We start from the raw sequence: 21,839 nt of genomic DNA on the forward strand, positions 1-21,839 counted from the left end.
CCAGTCTACACTCCCACCAGCAGTGGAGCAGGGTTCCTCTTTCCCCACAGCCCCGCCAGCATTTGTTACTGGTTGATTTCATGATAGCAGCCATTCTTTCTGGAGTGAAGTGGAATCTCAGCATTGTTTTCATTTGCATCTCTCGAATGACCAGTGATGTTGAACATTTTTTCATGTATTTATTTGCTATTTCTACTTCTTTGTCTGAGAAATGTCTGTTCATTTCAGACACTCATTTTTGGATTGGGTGTTTAAATTTGAGAGGTCTGATCTTTTTAAGTTCTTTATAGATTCAAGATAGTAGACCTTTGTCTGAGGAAGAGCAGGTGAAGATTTTTCCCCACATTGTGGGTTGTCTCTTCACACTGCTGGTGATTTCTCTTGCTGTGCAGAAGCCTTTTAATAAGAAGAGATCCCACTTGTTGATTGTTTGTGCTAGTTCACGGGCAACTGAGGTTTTGTTCATAAAATCTTTTCCTACACTGATGTCTTCAAGGGTTCTACCTAACCTCTGTTCCAACTGGTTCAGAGTTTCTATTTTAATATTTAGATCTTGAATCCATTTTGATTTTAGTTTAGTGCATGGTGAGAGATACAGGTCTAGTTTTAATCTTTGGCAAGTTGAAGCCCAATTTTTCCAGCACCATTTATTAAAGAGGCTATCTTTCCTCCAGTGAGGGTAGCAACGCCATTCTTTTAAAGACAAGGACACTGAAGCCCAGAAAAGGATACTGATTCTTGTACATATAAGCTATCTTCTCAATAAGAACTGGGATATTTCTTTGGGAGTTCCCCTATCCACATTGTCAGAATATACATAGCATAAGAGTTACCATTTTAATAATTTTAAGTGTACAATTTAGTGGTATTAAATGCATGCATAATGTCGTGCAAACATTGCTATCATCTATCTTCATAATGCTTTTGTCTCATAAAACTGGAATTCTATAGCCTTAAAACAACTCCTTTTCCTTTCTCCCTTCAACATTTGCAAACTACCATTCTACCTTCTGTCTCTATAATTTTACTACCTTAAATACCTCATATAAGTGAAATCAAACAGTATTTGTTTCTTAATCACTAGCTTATTTCATTTAACATAAGATCCTCAAAATCCATCCACGTTGTAGGATACTCCAGGATTTCATTTCCTTTTTTATTTTTTTTAATTTTTTCCCCCCATTAAGTTTATTGGTACATTTTAGGTATAAAATACACTTACATTCATCATTGGGATGTTGTACCATTACATGAGTTTCTTGGTTCTTTTTTTTTCTCCCCTTCCCTTGCCCTCCCTTCACCCCCTCCACCCTTCCCTATTTGGAAAGACCTTGTTTCCATTTTTTTTCCTCTTCTTACATTTTTTCTTTTTCCTTTTTTTCCCTTCCCCTACCTCTCCCAATTACCCTGCTCTTTCAGACATTTCTTCTTGTTACACAATATCAGTAATACATTTTTAAAATTACAATATTAAGATCTAGGAGACATTACCACAGATTTTACAGAATTTAAAAGGATATAGAAAGCATATTACAAAAATCTTTTTTGAAATAAATTTGACAACTTCTAAGAAGTACCTTGGAAGACAAATTAATGAAACTAACTCTAGAGGAAATACGAAATTTGAATGACACCTATTAAAGAAAGTATATTCCTAGGTTGTAAAACCTACCTATATGACAACAGCAGGCTCATAAACATTTTAACTGATAAATTATATCAAACAATTAAAGCAGAAAAAAGAAGGAACACTTCTCCCCTCATTTTAGAAACTCAACATTTTGCTAATCCTAAAACTGGATAAAGATAATAGAAGAAAAAAGTATGAACATAGATAGAAATTTGTTTAACAAAAGAAACTATTAGAAGTCAGATCTGGCAGGATGTAGAAAGTGGTTTTTTTATAGGGATGGCAGTGTTGGTTCAGCATTGGAAGATCCACCCCCAAAAGTCATCATTTTAACAGAGGAAAGGAAAAAGCCATATGATCCTGTCACTAGTTGGAGAAAAAGTATTGGACTAAATTCTACAGTTGTTCATGGTAAAAGCTTTCAGGAGACTAGAAGTAGAACAGAACCTTCTCAACAGATTAAAGACATGTACTCCATACTTCCAGCAAGAATGCCTTGTATGAATGGAGAAGATACAATGCTTTCTCCTTAAGGTGGGGAACAAGGGCAGATATGCTTACTCTTCATCTGTCCATTAAACTTTGAAACCTAGTCCCCACCAAAATAGTCTGGCAATAAAATGACACAACTAGGATAGGATTGGCATGGCTGAAGCAAAATCTTTACATGTAGATGAAATGATCATCTACAGAGAAAATACTAAGAAATCTCTAGGAGCCCCTAGAACTTGTATTTGAATTTAGCAGGATTAGAAAACACAAGGTATATTTAAAAATTCAGGTCTGTGTATACTTGCTATAAATGAAGAATTGGATATTGAAATTTAAAAGTTATGTAGGAGTACAAAGGACCTAGAAAAGTTAAAAACAAAAACAAAAACAGTGTTGGAAGACGTTTAGAACCTAATTTTAAGACTTCTTCTAAAGCTACAGTAATCAAGGCAGTGTTGGTGTAAGGAAAGACATATAGATCATTGGAATAAAACAGAGAATCTGGAAATAGAACAACACATATATGGTCCACTGAGTTTTGAAAGATTATTTAACATTAGCATTTTATATGATATAAACTCGATTCAAGAGCCGAGGACGAGAAAGTGTCTTCAGCAAACAACACTAGAACACCTGGTATCCATATATAAAAAATTAACCTCCACCCTTTTATTCCATACATGAAAATAATTTGAAGGGATCTATGAACCTAAATAAGAAAGCCTAAAAGTATAAAACTTGAAGAAGAAATTATAAGGGAAAATATTTATGAATTCAGGGTAGGCAAGAACTACTTAGAATACAAAAAACATGATGTATAAAAGAAAAAAATTGATAAATGAGATTCCATTAATATTTAGAACCTTAAATGACATCATTAAAATGAAAAGTAGTCCTTAAACAGACCATATTTACAATGCATATAACCTATGACCAGAATATAGAAAGAACTCTTACAGCTCATTAATAGACAACCCAATTACAATGTAGACATAAGAAGATGATAAATAGCCAGTATAGCACAAGGAATGGTGTGCAATTCTAGAATCAGAAAAATACTAATCAGTACAATAATAAGATTGAATTATACACTCATTAGGGAGATGAAGTTAAAAGTTTTGAAAGCCTTGTCATGACTTTTTCTTTTTGTTGGATTCTCCCCCTTTGCATTTAATTTGTCATGCCCAGTGGATTCATTCTGCTGGGTTTCCTGGGGTTGTGATCATCATTGTCTTTTCCTAGGGTATTGTGTAAAATATTTTGGAGTGCCGGTTTGGTATTCATGAAGTTCCTGAGGTGCTCTTTATCATGAAAGTATCTTATTTCTCCATCCATTTTGAAAGATAGTTTTGCAGGGTATATCAATCTGGGTTGGAGGCTGTTTTCCTTTAGGGCTTGAAATACATCACTCCAAGCTCTTCTTGCCTTGAGGGTTTGCATTGAGAAGTCTGCTGTGATTCTGATGGGCTTTCCTTTGTATGTGATTTGTTTCTTTTCTCTCACTGCTTGTAGAATTTTGTTCTTCTGTTGGATTTCTGGAATCCTAACTATTATATGCCTATGTGTAGTTTTTTTTTTTTTTTTGATCAAGGCTAGCTGGAGTCCTATATGCCTCACTTATCTGTATTTCAAATTCTTTTCCCCTCCTTGGGAAGTTTTCTGCCATCACTTCTGTGAACAGTTTTTTTATGTCATCTGCACTCTCTCCTCTTTCTTCATTGACTCCAATCAGTCTTATGTTATTCTTCTTTGCATTGTCTAGCAGCTGCTGGATTGATTTCTTGTGTTCCCTTACAATTTTAAAGCAATTTTTCTTTTCCTCCTCACTAATTGCAATCTTATCTTCTATATGTGAAATTCTGTCCTCATATTGGCTCATTCTGCTGTGCAGGCTTTTGATGGAGTTTTTAATCTCTTTGAAATCTGTTTGTATCTGTTTTATGGATTCCATTTGTTTCCTATGTTGGGATTCCATCATGTTCCTCAGATCCTCTATTATTTTATCTGTGTCCTCTCTAGATTTATTAATCATGTCCTGCACCATGAGAAAAATCTTTACTGTGATCTGAGTAATTATTTCTGATTTCATTTTTCCCAGATCCTCTTTTGTTGCCAGTTCAGAGAGTCCAGGTGGTTGAGTATCAGAGTGTTCCATCTTGTTTCCCTTTGGGGTTGCTGTAGGTGATCTGGAAGTCTGTTTCTGAGGCTTGTTTATGTGTTTTCTCATTTCCACGGGGGGGGGGCGGTGCTTCTGGCACCCACACAGCTCACCTTCTCTGCCCTAGGAGCCTGGGATGGAGGCAGGGAGCTTCCTTCTGGGTGCTGGGACCGGCTCACCTTTTGTGCCCTAGGAGTCTGGGATGGAGGCAGGGAGCTTCCTTCTGGGTGGTGGGACCGGCTGCTCATTTCCTTTTAATATGGAATAATATTTCATTGTTTGGATATACCACATTTTGTTTATCCACTCACCCATTGATGGACAATTGGGTTAACTTTACATTTTAGCCATTATGAATAATGCTTTGATGAATGGTAATGTGTCCTTATCTCTTCAAGACCCTGATTCCAACACTTTTGGGCATATATCCAGAAGAGGAATCAATTGATTGATCATCTAGTGTTATTGTTTGGATCTTAAAGGTTTCCCAAAGGACTATATACAGTGATACCTGGATCATAAGCTTAATTCTTTCTAAGATTTTAGTGGCAAACTCAATTGGATAACTGAATTAAATTCAATGGTTAGGTTCAAAGTTGATCTTATGGGGAAGTTTGATTTGGTTGTCATCCAATTCGATTTGCAACCAAAGTGATAGAAAGAATTAAGTTCATGAACAGAGGTACCACTGTACTACTGCCCTGGCGGTGGTAGAAACTTTAGGAGGTGGGGCCTGGTGGTTAGGTCATGGGGTGTGTCCTTGAAGGGGATATTAGGACCTTTGTTCTCTTTTTGCTTCCTGGAAGCCAGGAGGTGAACAGACCTCTTCCAACACACTCTCCTACTGCCACAATGAACTGTGTCACCACCATAGGCCAAAGCAATTGGGCCAAGTGACCATGGGCTGAAACTTCTGAAATAATGAACCAAAATAACCTTTTCTCCTTGAAGACGTTTCTCTTAGGTATTTTGTCATAGTGATAGAGAGTTAATATGTATGACAATTCTATTTTTAACTTTGGAGGAACTGTCATACTGTTTTCACAGCAGGTGTACCATTCTACATTCCCACCAACAGTGTACAGAGAGTTTGTATGGAACCAAATCTCCATGGATACTGAAGGACAATTATATTTCATTGTGTAAATATCACATGTGCTTTATCCATTCATCCACTGATGGACACTTAGGCTAATTTCATATCTTATCTACTGTGAATAATGCTGCAATAACATGAGATTGTAGAAATCCCTTCAACATGGGTTTTGTTGTTTAGTTTTAGGAGTTCTTTATATAGTCTAGATTCTAGTCTTTTATCAGACATATAATTTGCAAATATTTGCTCTTATTCTATGGGTTGTTTTTTCATTCTGTTAATAGTTGGGCAGTTTCTAATCCATAACTCTGTAATAAGTAATAACACATAAAATAAACATCTTATTTTTTTAGTTAAAACAAAAGGTATTAGAAGCCTAACAATGCCAAGTATTACTGAAAAAATGGATTATTTTTAACTTTCATACATTGTTGAGGGTTTGTAAAATAGTTAAAGCACTCTGAAAAAGTTTGTCAGTTTCTAAGAAATTTAGACATTAAAAGTATCCCAGGGGCTAAGGATTTAGCTCAGTGGTTTTGCTGCCTGCTGCGCAAGCGGAAGGACCCGAGTTTGATCCCCGGTACCAAAAAAAAAAAGTATCCCATAACAGAGCAATCTCATTTTTATAGATGAAATGAAAACACATATATACCAAAAAAGATATAAGAATATTCACAGTAGTTTTAGTCAGAAACTGGAGATGGTCAAAATGTCTATCAAATAAAAGGAAAAAAATACTAATAAAACATAACCTGTGTTATATAAAAGAGCAAACTACTATACTGATACAAGCAGTAATATGAATGAGTCAAATACATTACGTTGAATGAAATAACATGAGTACATATTATATGATTGCATTCATATAAAATTGAAAAACATGGCAAATCTGATGTAGAAATCACAATACTTATAGCCTTCATGTGGGTATTGACCAGGTAGAAAAAAGGAGGGAACATTCAAGGGTGAAGAAAATGCTGTCTATCTGATTTGGATCATTGCTACATAGGTATATAGCTATGTTAAAATCCTCTGAGTTTAATGTTTAACAAGTGTGCATTTTATTCATGCAATTTCTTTTTTTAATGTATATCCTTTTATTGGTACATTTTAGGTGTACAACAGAATGATATTCATCATTGGAGATATGCACCTTTACATGCTTTCTTGGTTCTTATTTTTCCCCCTTCCCCTACCCTCCCTTCAACCCCTCCATCCCTCCCTAGTTACAAAGACTTTGTTACCGTTTTTTTGTTTTCTCATATTAAATCCATTCCCCTCTTTCCTTTCCCTTACCCCTCCCACTTCCCCCTCCCCTTTGCCCCTTTTCTTCCTATTTCACATTATCTGTTATACCTTTTAGTTCTTATTTACACTTTCAGTTTCTCAAACCAGAGAAACTATTCTGTATTTACACATGTGTGTCCTATTTATTTCACTTAAGAGTATCACCTCAATGTGCATCCATTTAGCAATAAATGTCTCTAATTTCTCACTTTTGATGGCTGAGTAGTACTCCATTTTGTAAAAAAAAACCCCACATTTTCTTGATCCGGTCTCCAGTTGATGGGCATTTGGGCTATTTCCAAGTTTTAGCTATTACAAACTGTGCTGCTATGAACATGGGTGCACATATATCACTGTGGTATGATTCTTTTAATTCTTTGGGGAAGATACTGAGCAGGGGAATAGCTGGGTCAAATGGGACTGGCAGTCCTAGTTCTTTGAAGTATCTCCATACTGATTTCCACAGTGGTTGCACCAGTCTGCATTCCCACTAACAACTGAGATGGGTTCCTTTCTTTCCACACCCCCACCAGCATTTGTTATTGATTTCATGATAGCAGCTATTCTTTCTGGAGTGAGGTGGAATCTCAGCATTGTTTTCATTCGCATCTCTCGAATAACCAGTGATGTTGAACATTTTTTCATGTATTTATTTGCTGCTTTTACTTCTTTGTCTGAGAAATGTCTGTTCATTTCAGATGCCCAGTTTTTGACTGGGTCTTTAAATTAGGAAAGTCTGATTTTTTAAAGTTCTTTATAGATTCTAGATAGTAGATCTTTGTCTGAGGGACCGCTGGTGAAAATTTTTTCCCACATTGTGGGTTGTCTCTTCACACTATGGGTGGTTTCTCTTGCTGTGCAGAAGCTTTTTAGTAAAAAGAGATCCCACTTGTTGATTGTTTGTGCTAGTTCATGGGCAATTGAGGTTTTGTTCATAAAATCTTTTCTTACACCAATGTCTTGAAGAGTTGTACCTAACCTCTGTTCCAGTGAGTTCAGCTTTTGTTTTAATATTTAGATCTTTAATCCATTTTTATTTTAATTTAGAGCATGGTGAGAGATATAGGTCTAGTTTTAATCTTTGGTGAGTTGAAACCCAATTTCTCCAACACTATTTATTAAAGAGGCTATCTTTCCTCCACTGAGGGTGTTTGGCTCCTTTGTCGAAGATGAGGTGGGTGAGTGTGTCTGGAGTTGTTTCTGCATCTTCTAATCTGTTCCACTGGTCCTCAGGTCTGCTTCTTTGCCATTATCATGCTGTTTTTATCACAGTAGCTTTGTAGTATAGTTTCAAGTTGGGGGTTGTAATACCTCTTGCCATGTCTCTGTTACCTAGAATTGCTTTTGCTATTCTAGGTCTCTTCTTGTTCCAAATGAATTTTTGGATTGTTTTCTCAAGGTCCATGAAGTATGCTGCTGGGATTTCAATTGGGATTGCATTGAATCTATATAGCAGTTTTGGAAGTATGGCCATTTTCACTATGTTGATCCTTCCTACCCAGGAGCAAGGGATGTCTTTCCATTTTCTGATATCCCCTTCAATATCTTTTTACAAAGTGCTATAATTTTCAGAGAAGAGGTCTTTGATTTCTTTTGTTAGGTTGATTCCTAGGTATTTCAGTTTTTTGAATGCTATCATGAAAGGAATTGTTTGCCCTATTTCTCTCTCAATGACTGTTGTTTGTGTAGAGGAAAGCTATTGATTTTTGTGTGTTAACCTTGTTTCCAGCTACATTACTAAATTAGGTTATTAAGTCTGGAAGACTTTTGATGTAGCTCTTGGGGTCTTCTATATAGAGTATCATGTCATCTGCAAATAATGACAATTTGACTTCTTCATTTCCTATCTTTATTCCTTTTATTTCTTTCTCTTGTCTAATTGCTGTGGCTAATGTTTCTAAAACTATATTGAACAGGAGTGGTGATAGTGGACATTCTTGTCTTTTTCCTGATTTTAGTGTGAAAGATTTCGGTTTTTGACCATTTAGTATGATATTGGCTGTTGTTTTTTCATAGATGGCTTTTATCAGATTGAGGTAGAGACCGTTTATTCTGATTCTTTGTAGGGTTTTTATCATAAATGCATGTTGGATTTTGTCAAATGAGATGATCATATGGGTTTTGTCCTTGGCTCTATTGGTAGAGTGTATTATGTTTATAGATTTGCATATGTTGAACCAACCCTGCATCCCTGGGATGAATCCCACTTGGTCAGGATGTATGATCTTCTTGATGATCTTCTGTATTCTATTTGCCAGTATCTTATTAAGGATTTTTGGATCTGTGTTCATTAGTGAGATTGGCCTATAGTTCTCCTTTTCAGTTGGGCCTTTCTCTGCTTTGGGGATCAAGGTGATGCTTGCTTCCAGGAATGAATTTGGGAGTATTGCTTCCCTTTCAATTTCATTGAAGAGTTTAAACAGTAGTGGCAGCAGTTCCTCTCTAAATGTCTTGTAGAATTCAGCAGTGAAGCCATCAGAACCTGGGCTTTTCTTAGTTGGTAAGTTTTTAATTAAGTTTTTAATTTCATTGATTGATATTGGGTTGTTTAGAATTTTTAGGTCTTCTTCATTCAACTTTGGTAATTCATATATATCTAGGAATCTGTCCATTTCTTCTGTGTTTTCCATCTTATTGGTGTATAGGTTCACGAAGTAGGTCTTGATGATCCTCTGGATTTCTGCTGGGTCCACTGTCATTTCACCCTTTTTATTCCTAATTGCATGGATTTGGGCCTTTTCTTTCCTTTTTCTGATAAGGTTGGCTAAGGGTTTGTCAATTTTGTTTATTCTTTTGAAGAACCAATCTTGGCTTCATTGATTTTTTTGTATTTTTTTCTTAGTCTCCATTGCATGATTTCTGTTCTGATCTTTATAATTTTCTCCTTTCTATGGGCTCTGGGTTTGTCCTGCTCTTCTTTTTCTACAAGTTTGAGGCTCAGCATCAGGTTGTTTAATTGGGGTTTCTCTGTTTTCCTAGTATGAGTATTCACTACTATGAATTTCCCTCATAAGACTGCTTTCATATGTCCCAAAGATTTTGATATGTTGCATTGTCATTGTCATTTAATTGAAGGAAAGGTCTGATTTCTTTTTAAATTTCCTCTGTGACCCACTGGTTATTCATAAGTGTGTTGTTCAATTTCCACGTGTTTATGAAATTTTTGTGGTTTCTTTTGCTATGGATCTCCAATTTCATCACACTATGGTCTGATAATATACAGGGGATAACTTCAATTCCTTTGCACTTACCTACATATCTTCTATGAGCAAGTATGTGGTCTATTTTGGAGAATGACCCATGTGCACCTGAAAAGAATGTGTATTCTGATTTTGTGGGGTGGAACACTCTGTAAACATGTTATGTTCATTTATTCAAGAGTTTGATTGAATTCTAGTATTTCATTGCTTTTTTTTTTTTGTCTAGTTGATCTATCTGTGACAGTGGGGCATTGAGGTCCCCTACTACAATTGTATTTGTGGATATATGACTTTTCATGTCCATTAGTATTTGTTTTATATAGTTGGGTGCACTAATGTTTGGTGCCTAGATATAGATGATTGTCATCTCTTCCTCTTGGACTGTTCCCTTTACAAGGATGTAGTGTCCTTCTTTGTCTCTCTTATTCAGTGTGTATTTGAAATCCACTTGGTCTGCAATGAGGATAGCTACTCCTGCTTTTTCTCAGGTTCCTGTCACATAGAGTATTGTTTTCTACCCTTTAACTTTCAGTCTATGAGTTTCTTTTTGAATTAAGTGTGTTTCTGATATGCAGCATATTGTTGGATCTTGTTTCTTGACCCATTCTGCCAGTCTATTTCTTTTGACTGGTGAGCTGAGATCAGTAACATTGATGGTTATAGCTGATATGTATTGAGTTAGCATTGTCATGACTTTTTCATTTTGTTGGATTCTCCCCCTTTGCTTTTAGTTTCTTGTCATGGCCAGTGGATTCATTCTGCTGGGCTTCCTGGGGTTGTGATCCTCGTTGTGTTTTCCTAGGATTTTGTCTAAAATTTTAGTGCTGGTTTAGTATTCATGAAGTTCCTAATGTGCTGTTTGTCATGAAAGTATCTTATTTCTCCCTCAATTTTGAAATATAGTTTTGTAGGGTGCATCAATCTGGGTTGGAGGTTGTTTTCCTTTAGTGCTTTTAATACATCACTCCAAGCTCTTCTTGCCTTGAGGGTTTGCATTGAGAAGTCTGCTGTGATTCTGATGGGCTTTCCTTTGTATGTGATTTGCTTCTTTTCTGTAACTGCTTGTAGAATTTTTTTCTTCTGTTGGGTTTCTGGAATCTTAACAATTATATGCCTTTGTGTAGATTTTTTTTTTGATCAAGGCTATTTGGAGTTCTATATGCCTCACTTATCTATATGTCAAGTTCTTTTCCCCTCCTTGGGAAGTTTTCTGCCATCACTTCTGTGAACAGTTTTTTATGCCATCTGCACTCTCTACTGTTTCTTCATTGACTCCTATGAGTCTTATGTTATTCTTCTTTGCATTGTCTAGCAGCTGCTGGATTGATTTCTCATGGTCCCTTACAATTTTAAACAAATTTTTTTTCTTTTCCTGGTCACTAATTGCAATCTTGTCTTCTATATCTGAAATTCTGTCCTCATATTGGCTCATTCTGCTGTGTAGACTTTCAATGGAGTTTTTAATCTCCTGGAAATCTGTTTGTATCTGTTTTATGGATGCCATTTGTTTCCTATGTTGGGATTCCATTGTGTTCCTCAGATCCTCTATTTTTTTATCTGTGTCCTCTCTAGATTTATTAATCATGTCTTGTACTATGGGCACAATCTCTGCTGTTATCAGAGAAATTATTTCTGATTTCATTTTTTCCAGATCCTCTTTTGTTTCCAGTTCAGGGCGTCCAGGTGGTTAAGTATCAGAGTGTTCCATCTCATATCCCTTTGTGGTTGCTGTAGGTGATCCGGAAGTCTGGGTCTGAGGCTTGTTCATGTGTCTTCTCATTTCGTCGGGGGGGGGGGGGTGTGCTGGTGGTGCCCACACTGCTCACCTCCTCTGTGCTGGGAGCTATGGCATACCTACTTGGATGCCTCTTCTGTTCTGGGACCTGTAGCTCATTGACCCAGAAACCTCCTCTGTGCTGGAAGCTGTGGCACACCTACCCAGAAGCCTCTTCTGTTCTGGGAGCTGTGACTCATTGACCTGGAAGCCTCCTCTGTGCTGGGAGCTGTGGCTCATTGATCCAGAAGCCACCTCTGTGCTGGGAGCTGTGGCTTGTTGCCTCAGAAGCCTCCTCTCCCCTGGGAGTTTTGGTATGCCTACCCAGAAGCCTCTTCTGTTCTCTGATCTCATTTGTTGATTCTTGGTATATTCTCTTGTGCAGTTGGGGTTCTGTTCAAAATGTCCTTACCTACTTTTTTTTTTTTTTTTTTACTGGAAACAATACCCAACACCCGCAATCTAAAGGAGGAAAGCTTTATTTTGGGTGACAGTTTGTAGAAGTTTCAGCCCATAGATGGCTGGTTCCAACACAAGGTGGCATGGCAGAGGGTCATTGCAGAGGAGAATCAGCTCATGACATGGCAGGAAGGAAGCAGAGAGAGGGATCAAGGGAGGAGGGAAGGAGATAGACCTTTCCAGGCCATACCCCCAGTGACTCACCTCCTCCAACCAAGCTTTACCTGCCAACATCACATCTAGCTATAAACTCATCGATGAACTAATCCACTGATGAGTATCATGCTCCATGATCCAGTCACCTCCCCAAAGCTCCACCTGTAGTGCACAAGGCTTTAGTGGGACATCTAGATATAAAACATAACACTCACATCTATGACTTTAAGAATTTTACCTATTTTATTTTTCAGCAGATTAAATGTTTCTGTTTTAACATTTAAATCTTTGGTCCATTTTTATTTTAGTTTAGTACATGATGAGAGATACGAATCTAGATTTAATCTTCTGCATGTGAATATTCAATTTTCCAGTACCTTTATTAAAGAGGCTACCTTTCCTCCAGTGTATGTTTTGGGCCCCTTTGTCAGAGATCAAATAGCTAAATGTGCCTGAGGTTGTTTCTATTTCCTCTGATCTGTTCCATTGATCTTCATGTCTGTTTTTGTAACAGTACCATGCTGTTTTTGTCATTGTAACTTTATAATATAACTTCAAATTTGGGATTATGAGGCCTCCTGCTTTACTTTTGTTCCCCAGGATTTGTTTTGCTATTCTGAATCTCTTTGGGTTCCATATAAATTTTAGGATTATTTTTTCTAGTTCTTTGAGGAATGCTGCTGGCATTTTCATTGGGATTTCATTAAATCTATGTATCAGTTTTGGCAGTTCAGCCATTTTGATAATATTAGTTCTGCCTATCAAAAATAGGGGAGATCTTTTTATTTTCTGATGTCCTCTTTGATCTCCTTTTTCAGAGTACTGAAGTTTCCTTACAGAAGTCTTTTACTTGATTAGGTTAATTTCTAGGTATTTAATTTTTCTTGAACTTATTCTGAATTTTATTGTTTTCCTAATTTCTCAGTGGGCTCATTATGGGTGTACAGGAACCTATTGATTTTTGTGTGCTGATTTTGTATCCTGCTACACTGCTGAATTCTTTTGTTAGTTCTAGGAGTCTTTTGATACATTTTTGGGTCTTCTATTTAATGGATCATGTGGTTTGTGAATAAGAATAGTTTGAGTTCTTCCTTTCCTAAACATATCCCCTTTATTTCTTTCTCTTGTCTAATTGCTGTGGCTAGTTTCAGTATTATATTTAACCAGAGTGGTGATAGTGGATATCCTTATCTTGTTCCTTATTTTAGAGGAAATGCTTTAGATTTCTCCCATTTAATATGATTTTGGCAGCAGGTTTGTCATAAATGGCTTTTAAAGATTGAGCAATGGTCTTTCTATATAAATTTTCTTTAGCATTTTTATCACAAACAGAGATTGGGTTTTCTTAAGGCTTTTTCTGCATCTGTTGAAATGATCATGTAATTTTTGTCCTTGTTTTTTGTCATGTATTACATTTATCAGTTTGTGTATGTTGAACCATCCCTATATCCCTGGAATGAAGCCTACTTGGTCATGTTGTATGATCCTTTCTATGATTTGTTACATTCTGTTTGCCAGTATCTTGTTGAGGATTTTTGCGTCTATGTTCATTAAAGAGATTGGCATAAAAGTCTTTTAAAAATATAAAACAAAAGAAAGTTAAACCAGGAATTTGACAATCAGGAAAACCACATTTTCACCTATCTAAGAAGGTTATATGGCAAGATCCAACAGACAAAAAATAAGTGGATATGTACAATAGAAAGAACATAACTTAAAGAACAAGAGGGAAAGAGAGAGGGTGGGAGAGAAGGAGACAGGGAAGCAGGGAAAAATTTTGAGACTCTGAATCCTAAATTAGATTAAAAGAAAAATAAGAGGAAGCAAGTAACCAAAACCACAGCCTATGCCCCTTGGTTAAATAGCTTTCTCCAAGAAAGAACACATTGGCAAGTTCTCAGATAATCTTAGCCATCAAAGATGTTTGCAGACATCTAATCCAGCCTTATGGCAACCCTGTGAGGTCAGCAAATAGGAGAGGCATCCTGTACAATTTAGTGCTGAAAAACATCCTTCCCTGAAGCCAGGACAAATAATCTCCAATTACTCACAAAGCCAAAGGCTGTGTAACAGGTGGGTTGCTGAGGACATGCTACAGAAGCCTACCAAGCAGAAGGATGAGGTTTTGAGAGCTGGATGATTGAAAATCAGAGACACAAACCACAAAGAATGAACCCAGTAGGAGATGAGGAATCCATCTAGTCAAACTCCTCCATTTTAATGATAAAGAAATGAAGAGCCAGAGTTATGTGGTATTTTGCTCAATGTCATAAGTAATTCCTTACGTGCATATAATACTTGTGAGTTTACAGAGCATTTTTTTGTTGAAAATGACTTTCACATAGATTATCCCAACTGGTTTCCCCAGGAGACTGATGAAGTGAGTAGAAAAGGTATTATTTCATTTATTTGTTTGGCTAATCCCAAAGTAAAATACTATTTTATTGACCATTTTCCAATAATACAAAATTACATAAAAAGTGAAAGTTCTTCCTGTTTGTATTCCCATTTCATTCTCCAGGGGTCCTCATAGTTAACTATGATTGCATGTTTTCCTATATGCATAAATTAATACACAAATACCTACATAGTTTATGTCTTTTCCAAAAGTGGAATAATAGTCTATATACATTAATATAATTTCCAATCAATATTATTCCATGAAATCCTAATATAAAAATACAATAAAGGGGTTGGGTTATAACTCAATGGTAGAACACTTGTCTAAAAAATGTGAGGCCATAGGTTCTACTCACAGAACCACATACAAGAAAGAAACAGAAAGAGAGAGAGAAACAGAAAAAGAGAGAGAGGAAGGAAGGAAGGAGAGAAAGGGAGAAAGGAAGGGAGGCAAAACAAAACCCCACCTGCACAAGACCTCTATGAATATGATAAATTATATTAAATTCTTAGAGAAATGTAGAGACATTTACAAAATAGTGAAAAGAAAAATTTAGTTTAATATTAGACAAATATGTTTTTAAGTGTCCTTTGGCTACACCACAATGCTTTACCCTTCACTCCCTTTCTCTTCACCTCTCTTCTCCTCCCTTTTACCTATTTTGAATCTTTTGCCAAAAAATCCAGAAAATGTTGGTGTTTTACCGCCTTACATTCTCCTGAACAATATTCTTAGGATCTTACTTTCCATTCCCATTTCCTTATCTAAATATTTTCCTTATCAAAGATAATCTCTTCAAAAAATGAATTATAGTACCTACATATGTAAAGTATATATAAATTATTAAGATAAAATGCCCACTCTAGCCAGTGAAAAGCTTTATGTGGAAATGTAGAAATTGGAAGTTAATGTGTTTTGTGGGTCTTCTACCTGGCAAGCATTGTTCCAAGCACATCAAAATATTAAGACATACCCAGAAAATACATTTTTAGCAGCACCTAAGTACCCAACATACAGATAAATATGGATGTTCACAACTTTGTCATTGAGATGTATCACCTCATTGAAGGCAATAGGGTCATAAACTATGATGTGCATATACTCTGAAAAGTGTTACTACAGAGGAAAGGACTGGTTTAGGGCAAGGTTCGTGATGGAGATTAAGCCTGGGTTGAATATCGTCAAGTATGAAGACTTTTCAGTTCATATCTTGGTGATGCACTTTGGATTATGGCTCTCAAGCAAATCAACTAATACTTTTCAGCAGATAGAGCTTTCCACAAATATAGATGACATTTTCCATAGAATAGTGGGGAAGGGGAGATGACTCTACCACTGTCTCCCACTTTGGAGCTCAGTGAGTGGGGAGGAATCCTGTTGTCCTCAAGACAAGAGTTTCCTCAGAACGACTGTAAAGGTTAATGAACACCTCCACTGTGGTTCATTTCCTGACTCCCACTGGTAGGGTTTTCTTCAGTGTCAGGGCTGTTGTGGAGCTTGCTTACAGCAGAGCTTACAGTCAATATCTCTGTCAAATATTAAAAGACAAAGTCCAAGGCCATAAAAATTTCTGCCCTATCAATCAAGGCAGGAATGAACTCTCAGTTTCTTAAACATAATGAATAGGTCGTGCTATTTTCTTAGGGTTCAGAATTGGAAACATTTTAAAGACTGAACTCACCTTTATGTAGCCACTTCAGGCTTGTAGCCACACATCCTTCTAAAACACTTCATTTTTCATATTCTCCTGAAATACAACATTCTTTGTTCTCTCTTGCATTTATTATTCCATTAGGGGCTTCCTACATCACTGCCCCTGCCTGGCAGAGGTTTTCCTTTATAGTAAGCTAATATTTAGATTTTAAAATAATATAATAATTGACACACTTGAAACACTTCCAATGGGAGCCAATAGTAGAATAGAAACTATTCACTAGTTAAAGAGGATACTGAGTTGCTGTCATAGCAAAGCTGGAGAAAGTTTAGCATTGATTTCAAACAAATAATGAAAATCTCCATTATTTGATTCAGTTTATCAATCATTTGAAGTGAGAGGCAATGAGATTGCTGCTATCCAGCATCAGAAAAACACGGTTGCAGGGGCAACCCACTTTCCGGTCCCCCTTCTGTCTCTCTTAGGCAGAAGCTTTCTTTCTCCCAATAAATTTTTCCTACTCTTACCCTCTGTTGTTCCTAGAATTCATTCTTCGATTTTAGAGAACATGAACTCACTTTTCAGATATCTAGTAGGTTTGGGAGTTACATCTCTTCCCCTATATCATTTTGGGGTTCATCCACCGAGATTACTGGTCAGAGGTAAGAGTTTGCTTTCATTCTATACATTCTAACTTTGGTCTTTTTGCTTCATAGATTGTAACTTTTGTTTCATAGGCTCTGGGCATTTGCTTCATAGATTCTGGTTTTTGTTTCATATAAATTCTGGCTTTTGTATTGGCTTTTGTTTCAAAAGTCTTAATTTTAAATTGTGTGTTTTAAATGTTCGCAAATTTCTTGTTTTTCTTATGCATTGTCTTTTGTTAAAATTATGTTTTATTCTTGTTTTGCATGTGTTGCATTTGAACTTAGTTGCTTAAAAATGTTGCAAAATGGGTCTCTTATGAAATAGTCTCAGATAAAGACAGTTCAGACTTTTATGTGTCCCTTATAGATTGCCAAACAGTGGTCACTCTGCCAGCTAGTGATTGCCTTTAGGGCAGCTGCCACTCTCAAAACAGGGTAGGGTTTCTCCAGTTGCCCTCTGGTGGATCCCCACTCCCATTGACACCGTTGGCAGGTGGAACGTTGACCAGATAAGCAATTGGGTTCCTTTTGGAGACAGATCCCTGATTGCATGGAACTAGCAGAAACTGAGGTGACAACTGAGGGGTCATGGCCAGGGCTACTCTCTGGCGGATACCCAAAGGTCCCTCAGAAGAAACTAGCTCCCAACAGCCCATCTGGGTAATCAGCAGAAAATCTCCACATCTTGTCCCTATCTGGACTCCTCAGTGAGATGAAAGGGGAACTCTGTCAGTGATTATAAGATATCCTCTGTCTCAGAGCGATCTGAAGCAATGCCATCAGAGCCCTTTCTTAACCCTCCACTAAGAGTTGAGCTACAGGTTTGGACTGCTTTCTCTACTACTAGAAAGACCTCTAGACAAATGTAGAAAATGAATCTTTGATAGATTAAAAGCTACCTGAACCTTTTCTCTCCCCCCGCCCTGCCCCGCGGTATGGTCTTCATCATTTATGTGTGTAGGGGGGAAATGCCTTTTCCAGTAGGTTATGGACTTTGGAACATTCACTGTGGACTTATAGAATGCTATATGGTGATTGTTTTGGATGTTTAACCAGCTTGAGCTTTATTTGGGCTTTTTCTCTCTGCTAGTGAGTTAAAAACTCCCCTTGAACTTTTCTCCAACTTGTTGGGAGTTCATTTCAGAATCCCTAGTGGTCAGACCACTCCTTCTTCCAGAAAGTCAGATCTAAGGCAACTTGAAACAACTGTTTTGTCTTGCACTAGGGAAAATAACAATCAGTAACTTGCATTTGTGTTTTACATGCTAACTAGACTATGGGACTACTTTGGTCAGCCTTTCTCTTCCTTCATGCGTGTGCTTAGGAAGTTGATAAAGGCACCTTTACTATGTAGATGGTGGCTGCTAGGAGGACCTATGAGTTTCAAATACCTAGTGAATTTAAAATGGACCTTAAAGGAGTAGCCTTGCCTTGCTAATAAAAGTTGCCTAAATGACTGGATAGATAACAGAAATTTCCCAGAGTTTTCTCTGCCTTAGGGCCCAGGACAGAATCTCTGAACAATCTCTGGAGGTGATCTTTTTTGCAGGAAAAGTGCCCTAATTTGACTGTTGACCTATTTTCCTCTCTCTCTCTTTCAAGGAGCTAGGAAGCAGTGGTTTAAAAATCTTGTTTTGCTAGCAATACTTCCTTCTCTAAACGTGATTGTTATGGCCAAAGTCAATTGTACTTTGTGCTTTGAGAGAACCTACTGGAGTAAGGATATGAGTTACCTGAGGAAGATAAGATTGTGCGCTAGTAAAGGGTAGATAGTCCAGTCTGGTTTTATTTTCTGGTTCTCTCTCCAGATGGTAGCTACCTACCCTGGAGTGGTATAAACCTTGGGGGACATTCTGGGATCAAGCATAGACTTATGGGATGGCATATTTGTTTCTCTTGTTTCAGATTAGGAACTCCATATCTGAACCTCTTACTCCTTTGGAATATATTAAGGAGCAATTTAGTATTTCTCTACACCTGCTAGTGGTGTGCCTACCTCCTAAAGCCAAGTACACAGAGGAAAGTACTATGATCTATCTCACAATTAGAATTATACTGTAAAAGAGAGAAAATGGTCAAAATCATCTTATGTGGAGATTTTCTTTACACTAAGAAGTAATTCTTGCTTGTGTTCAAATGTAAATGTGAGACATAGAAAAATGAGAGACACCTGACCCTTAAGACATTCAGTACCTCTAAGCCTGAGGCTACTCCTCACCCTTTAGTACTTGACAACAAAGTTTCCAAGACAACTTTAAGCCTTGACCACCAAGTACTGAGGGTGGAATTTCTAGGCCAGCCATAATTAATCTCTACAAGGGTATATCCATCCTTAGCTAAGTTGTTCAGGTCCTTCAAAGACAGCACCCCTTGCAGGAAGTAAATGGCAAATATGGGACTACCTATGTTCATGTGTGTTTTTCTCTCAGTGATTTAAGACATTAAATGAGACCTTAAAAAGTTTTCAGATGACCCTGATATGTACACTGAGGTTTTTAGAAAACTTACTCAGACATATGGGCTAGATTAAAAAGATGTAATATTGCTCTTAAATCAAATATTGATTTCTAATGAGAGACAAGTAATATTATAAGCTGCTACTACTTGTAGAGACAAATATTATCTTAATTTTGGAAGTTCAAAAGACAGGCAGCCAGGGGAATAACTGGTTCCTACTGGGACACAAGCAGTTCCTATACAAGACCCCTACTAGTCTGCCAATCAGATAGGAGATTAAATAGAAGACATTTTCAGTCATGTATTCTTGAAGGTCTAAGAAACATGAGAACTAAGTCCTTCAATTATTTTAAATTGTCAATTCTTTATCAGGAAAAATAGAACATCCTTACATCCTGATTTGATAAAAGGAAATACTATAGTTTTTCCCAAGTCACAGTCTTGCAATATGTAGATGGTATAATGTTATGTGTCTCAGAAGAGCTTTCTAGCCAAGACATCTGCTCTGCTGAATTTTCTGACAGGGGTTATAATATTTCTAGATCTAAGGCACAACTTTTCAGCCTTGAGGTAAAATATTTAGGCCTTATTATATCTAAGGGAACCCAAAGACGGAGGGAAGAAAGAATTAAACCAATTCTTTCCTTTCCATAGCCCAAGACTCTAAAACAGCTAAGGAGATTCCTGGAAATCATTGGCTTTTGTGGCCTTCAGATAGCAGGATAGATATTCCATGACCCCTTTATTAGCTTATAGAAAAACCCAAGAGAAAAAAAAGAAAAGGAAAGGAAAACCCAAGAGACAGACACCTGGGGACCTCATTCCAAGACCGCACTCTAGAAGTTCAAACAAGCACTTCCAAGTGCCTACCTACAGGACACTGTTTCAGTTTGTATGTTAGTAAAAGGTGAGACATGGCTTTGGGAGTGTTTCTACAACATCAGGGAGCTGCTCAACAGCTTGTAGGGTATTTCAATCATAAATTAGATATTATAGTTTCAGAGTAATTCATTAAAAGGGTAAGCACTAAACAATACAGTTAAAACACTTTCATTCTCTTTTAAGAGGCAAAAAGCCATTTGGGTTCTTTGCTTATTGGTTTGATTTTTCTGCTTGTCAATGCAGTGGGAGTCAAATCATAGCTTTTGTCTCTGGAGACATGTTTTGCTAAGGATTGCAGATCCACTCTGGAAAAGCTCCTGATCTTAATTGTCCTTCTACACCTGAGATGGTTAAGATTTAGTTCTTGTGCCATACTTAAAGGCACTCTTCTGTCCCTTCTCCACTGCTCTGCTGCTGAGAAATAACACAGTTTGATTCAAGGTACTTCCTTTTGCTGTGGCCGCTGGGTTTCAAGACAAAGCTTCCAGAATGGTGAGTTTCCCTTCCCTGGAATCCTTCCAGAGCAAAGCTGACCTTCATTTTTCACTGGGCATATAGAAAACTGGTCTAGGTTTAATCCTGAAACTCTCAAAAGAGAAATGTATAAGTTTTAGTTCAGATTTATCTGTCTTTCAGCCCTCAGGCAAAATTAGAGAATGGTAAGAACAGCTAACCTGGCTCTGGCCACTTCCTTGCGCCTCTAGTCAGCTCCCACTGGCACTGGATGAGATAAAGTCTAAGGAGCACCTTAGATTGGGCACAGAACAAGAGAGACAGGAATACCTTCTTTTCCTTTGTTTCTTTTCAAAATGGGGAAAACTGTCATAGGTAGACATCTGCAGGAGAGCAGGTTGGAGCCTTGGCAGGCCTTCTTCCCTCACTGTTTGAAATTCATACTTAGCTCCAAAGAGTGTCACCTAGTCTCTTCTACATGCAAACCTGGCCTGAGCAGACCCCCACTGGAGATAGTAAAAATTACCTTTAATACTCTGTCCCTTTAGAGGGAACAATTATATGTGGCTATTAAACAACTATGGTTGTCAGTGCAACAATGAGAATCCTGTATAGTTGGGTATTCCAGTCAGACAAATCATCAGCTTAGGGCCTGCCTTAAAATGGTCTTTGCTTTCACAGGTGTAGAAGATTTTTTATTCCTTTTGATTCTTATTACAAGAGATCTCTGTTAATTGATCTACAAAGTCCTGACTAGTCTTATTTATAGTTATAAACCTAAAAATTATAAAAATTATTATAATTCAACTTGGCCAAATACATCTGAGTGCGCTCTGGTTTGCAAACAAGTTGTCTTATGTGTGTTTATGTCTGTCTGTTCAATTTGTTACAACACATACAGCTGTTATGTTTGAGCTTTTTTCTTTTGGCATTTTGGATTTTTTAAGATGTTTGCCTGTAACTCAAGGTGACTTATAGATAAATATAATTAAAAACATGCTTCCCACAGGTTGCCAGATGATCCAAATAATGTCAACTGGTTTTACAAATACAGTACATATTGTTGTCTATGTATAATATTGGGAATCTTTCA

The sequence above is a fragment of the Heterocephalus glaber genome, unplaced genomic scaffold (genome assembly GCF_053883595.1).
Source record: "Heterocephalus glaber isolate CG9 unplaced genomic scaffold, H.glaber_assembly_v1.0 deba00001442, whole genome shotgun sequence".
Classification (NCBI taxonomy): Eukaryota; Metazoa; Chordata; class Mammalia; order Rodentia; family Bathyergidae; genus Heterocephalus; species Heterocephalus glaber.